This window comes from Salvelinus alpinus, chromosome 5 (assembly GCF_045679555.1).
Source record: "Salvelinus alpinus chromosome 5, SLU_Salpinus.1, whole genome shotgun sequence".
NCBI lineage: Eukaryota > Metazoa > Chordata > Actinopteri > Salmoniformes > Salmonidae > Salvelinus > Salvelinus alpinus.
The window spans coordinates 16,113,483-16,119,176 of record NC_092090.1 but is presented as its reverse complement, the minus strand read 5'-3'; positions in this window follow the sequence as shown (position 1 = coordinate 16,119,176).

Below are 5,694 nucleotides of genomic sequence, written 5' to 3'. Positions count from 1 at the left end.
TTGGAGTGGAGGTGGTACAGGAGAAGCTGTGTTGGAGTGGAGGTGGTACAGGAGAAGCTGTGTTGGAGTGGAGGTGGTACAGGAGAGGCTGTGTTGGAGTGGAGGTGGTACAGGAGAAGCTGTGTTGGAGTGGAGGTGGTACAGGAGAAGCTGTTGTTGGAGTAGAGGTGGTACAGGAGAAGCTGTGTTGGAGTAGAGGTGGTACAGGAGAAGCTGTGTTGGAGTGGAGGTGGTACAGGAGAAGCTGTGTTGGAGTGGAGGTGGTACAGGAGAGGCTGTGTTGGAGTGGAGGTGGTACAGGAGAAGCTGTTGTTGGAGTAGAGGTGGTACAGGAGAAGCTGTGTTGGAGTAGAGGTGGTACAGGAGAAGCTGTGTTGGAGTAGAGGTGGTACAGGAGAAGCTGTGTTGGAGTGGAGGTGGTACAGGAGAAGCTGTGTTGGAGTGGAGGTGGTACAGGAGAAGCTGTGTTGGAGTGGAGGTGGTACAGGAGAGGCTGTGTTGGAGTGGAGGTGGTACAGGAGAAGCTGTTGTTGGAGTAGAGGTGGTACAGGAGAAGCTGTGTTGGAGTGGAGGTGGTACAGGAGAAGCTGTGTTGGAGTGGAGGTGGTACAGAAGAAGCTGTCTGGTCATCAAGCCTCAGAATGTGACACACACAGGGCAAGAGAGGAGGATGACTGGAGGAGGACGAGGCAGCGGGGCATCCTCTCCTCCTTTTGCCTCCCTCGCTCTCATCTGTCACCGGGAGGAAGTTGCTGAGCAGACAAACCTTCGCCTGAGGAGCACAATTGAGTTTGTAATCTCTTGACCCTGCAGCAGCGGTACAGCTCCCTCCCTCCCTCCCTCGTTCTCTCAGTCATGAAGACAGATGCCTGTAGCGGTGATGCTGCTTAGCTGGAGGTCTGACAAGGTGATGCCTCCTGCTCCATTACACACACACACATGGACATTATATATACAGAAACACGTGCGCGCGCGCGCCACGTGCCAAAACACACACACACCTCACGTGTACACACACAGCCTGTCTAGCCCTGTCCTCTGAGCTGAAATGATGTCGTGACGAACCCATGGAACGCTGACACAAACAAAGGAGCTAAATGTCAGACAGATGTAAGACTGGGGGCCTGATCCTGTGACAAGCAGCAGCCTGGGTGACGGGACCAGCCTGGGTGACGGGACCAGCCTGGGTGACGGGACCAGCCTGGGTGACGGGACCAGCCTGGGTGACGGGACCAGCCTGGGTGACGGGACTAGCCTGGGTGACGGGACCAGCCTGGGTGACGGGACCAGCCTGGGTGACGGGACCAGCCTCACAGTGAACACAATAAACCAGCTCAAAAAGCTCCAGACATGGCGGCTATTTTTTATCATTCCAACAGACTTCATTCTGCAATGGCAGCACCTCCACATAAGCATACCTACCTTATTCCTCCACTGTCCCAGCAAGCAAGATGGCCGTCCTCCAGACCTTGCCAAACACCTGCCGACTACACCACAATTTGGCCAAGTCTAGAAAGAGCCCATAACAGAGGCATTAGGCCAAGTCTAGAAACAGCCCCTAGCAGAGGCATTAGGCCAAGTCTAGAAACAGCCTTTAACAGAGACATTAGGCCAAGTCTAGAAACAGCCCCTAACAGAGGCATTAGGCCAAGTCTAGAAACAGCCCCTAACAGAGGCATTAGGCAGTTGTGTATGATCTGAGAAGATTGGATGGGTGTTAGCTATATAGCGGAAATTGCACTTAGTTTATCAGAGGGCAAGGTGGACCCGACTATCATATTGCTTATATCTATCCAATTATTTTCAGATGTACAGTACGTGTCTAGTTGGTGGAGGCTAAGGGTTGTTTCTGGACTGGGTCAGGGACCATTCCTTTCCCAACTCCAAGCAGAAAACTGGCAAAGACCTAGGCCTCACAGGGAGCCATTTTTGGGGCATCCATTGTGAACACCAGACGTGGAGACTGAAAACTATGGCAACTGTCTCTTTGCTTCTTTGAAGCTTATTAGAGAGAAGAGGAACATTGATTTCTGGGAAGGCATTGAGATTGTGGTGTTAAATGAAATGGAGGTGTTAGATTTTTCTAACAATGATATCCTAATTTAATACTCAGATAGCTATTAGTCCAGGCATTTCTTCAACAACTGAGTAAACAGTGGACTAAAATACTTACAGGGATGAGTATAAAGGATAAAAGAACTGAAGATATGAAACTTTGGTAAGATTAATCAAAATGTCTGAATTGCTTTTATCATTGTATTATGTTACCAGTCAAGTAGAATGACAAAGTGACAGTTCAGCTTCAATCAGAATTGGACTATACTCAGAATCAAAGGCGACAAATGTACTGACTGTCAGTGTACCTAATTAGTTTCTTTGAACCTGTTGAACATCCAAATCCATAATCTATCTCGGAATTCAATTTCTTCTCTTTTATTGTGTATAATAGTCTTCAGCATTCTAAGACTGAGCTTTTTAAACATCAAAGACAACTCATTTGATGTGACGGTTTGGGATATCTGAGGTAGGAAGGAAACAGTGAGCAAAATCCATCAATTACTATTAGTCTGGTTCAGTGCACTAACAAACAAAAACCAAACAGAACTGGGCAAATGACCAAACACTAACTGACTTTCCTCACTGAAACTGAAAGGCATATAATTAAGTGGTTCTGAAAACAGTAGTGAAATTGTAAGTAGTGCAACCATTTAGTCCAGCAGATGAACATATGTATGGTTCATGGTGTTGTAGACCTGTGGCTGCCTGCCTGGCTGGCTGGCTGGCTGGGCTGGCCTGGCTGGCTGGGCTGGCTGGTTGTCATTCAGAGCCTGGGGACTGGGGCTGAATGCATTCCACACCACCACTGCAGAATCACATGTTGTCTGACCTCTCTCTGCCATGGCAAACTGCCTAGCACGGAAACAGAGCGGAGGGAGGAGGTATGTGTGTGTGTTTGTGTGAGCGTGTGGCTACAAATTGGGGTGAGTGTTCAAAGCCTCTCTCTCATGCGCCCACGCACGTGGAGACACACATACAAAAGATAATGAAGCCTGTTCCTAGTGAAATGTAATTCTTAACGACCACATCCACCTTCACAGCCGCGACAGGAAAAACAATATTTTCCGGGGGCTGATAAAGGAGAAGACAGGGAAAGACAGTGGGGCGGCTGAAGATTCACACAACGTTACAAAAACAGAGGGGGAAAAAAATAGGATAGCGTGACTTCCTTTAACCTGTCTCCCATATATCCACTGTGTGTGTGTGTGTGTGTGTGTGTGTGTGTGTGTGTGTGTGTGTGTGTGTGTGTGTGTGGTGTGGCAGGATGGCTTTTCAGCATATAAATATTGCATTACCGCACAAGGAAACACTAAGACACAGACACTCTGGAGGTCAGCCCTGGGAACACTACAGGACACAGACACTCTGGAGGTCAGCCCTGGAAACACTAAGACCCAGACACTCTGGAGGTCAGCCCTGGAAACACTAAGACACAGACACTCTGGAGGTCAGCCCTGGAAACACTATAGGACACAGACACTCTGGAGGTCAGCCCTGGAAACACTAAGACCCAGACACTCCGGAGGTCAGCCCTGGAAACACTATAGGACACAGACACTCTGGAGGTCAGCCCTGGAAACACTATAGGACACAGACACTCTGGAGGTCAGCCCTGGAAACACTATAGGACACAGACACTCTGGAGGTCAGCCCTGGAAACACTAAGACCCAGACACTCCGGAGGTCAGCCCTGGAAACACTATAGGACACAGACACTCTGGAGGTCAGCCCTGGAAACACTATAGGACACAGACACTCTGGAGGTAAGCCCTGGAAACACTAAGACACAGACACTCTGGAGGTCAGCCCTGGAAACACTATAAGACACAGACACTCTGGAGGTCAGCCCTGGAAACACTATAGGACACAGACACTCTGGAGGTAAGCCCTGGAAACACTAAGACACAGACACTCTGGAGGTCAGCCCTGGAAACACTATAGGACACAGACACTCTGGAGGTCAGCCCTGGAAACACTATAGGACACAGACACTCTGGAGGTAAGCCCTGGAAACACTAAGACACAGACACTCTGGAGGTCAGCCCTGGAAACACTATAGGACACAGACACTCTGGAGGTCAGCCCTGGAAACACTATAGGACACAGACACTCTGGAGGTCAGCCCTGGAAACACTAAGACACAGACACTCTGGAGGTCAGCCCTGGAAACACTAAGACACAGACACTCTGGAGGTCAGCCCTGGAAACACTAAGACACAGACACTCTGGAGGTCAGCCCTGGAAACACTATAAGACACAGACACTCTGGAGGTCAGCCCTGGAAACACTATAGGACACAGACACTCTGGAGGTAAGCCCTGGAAACACTAAGACACAGACACTCTGGAGGTCAGCCCTGGAAACACTATAGGACACAGACACTCTGGAGGTCAGCCCTGGAAACACTAAGACCCAGACACTCTGGAGGTCAGCCCTGGAAACACTAAGACCCAGACACTCCGGAGGTCAGCCCTGGAAACACTAAGACACAGACACTCTGGAGGTCAGCCCTGGAAACACTATAGGACACAGACACTCTGGAGGTCAGCCCTGGAAACACTATAGGACACAGATACTCTGGAGGTCAGCCCTGGAAACACTATAAGACACAGACACTCTGGAGGTCAGCCCTGGAAACACTATAGGACACAGACACTCTGGAGGTCAGCCCTGGAAACACTATAGGACACAGATACTCTGGAGGTCAGCCCTGGAAACACTATAAGACACAGACACTCTGGAGGTCAGCCCTGGAAACACTATAGGACACAGACACTCTGGAGGTCAGCCCTGGAAACACTAAGACCCAGACACTCTGGGAGGTCAGCCCTGGAAACACTATAGGACACAGACACTCTGGAGGTCAGCCCTGGAAACACTATAGGACACAGACACTCTGGAGGTCAGCCCTGGAAACACTATAAGACACAGACACTCTGGAGGTCAGCCCTGGAAACACTATAGGACACAGACACTCTGGAGGTCAGCCCTGGAAACACTAAGACCCAGACACTCTGGGAGGTCAGCCCTGGAAACACTATAGGACACAGACACTCTGGAGGTCAGCCCTGGAAACACTATAGGACACAGACACTCTGGAGGTCAGCCCTGGAAACACTATAAGACACAGACACTCTGGAGGTCAGCCCTGGAAACACTATAGGACACAGACACTCTGGAGGTCAGCCCTGGAAACACTATAGGACACAGACAGGAAAATCCCAAATGGAGACCAATTGTTGTTCTAACTGCTTATAATAAGTCATAACAACAACTATAACATAATGAACAGCCCTGATGAAAGCTACATGACTTGTGGTTATACCTACTAACCTAATGACACGCTAGGTAGCTATTCACATTGTAACATATGAATGTCTGAATACTTAGATCTTCTTATGATACATTAGCTACATAAAGACAAACACACACTCTCTTTCTTCCTCACACACTCATTACACATCACACACACACACTGTGGAACCTCTGCTGAAACACAAATTGCAAGTCCACATGACCCGGCCCGTGCTCAGTCAATAGAGATCAATAGAGCACTCAGCTCCACTAAAAGGAGAAATAGGAGCGAGCTTTGTCTCCGCATATATCTCCTTTAACCATGCCAGATTAGACTACCTG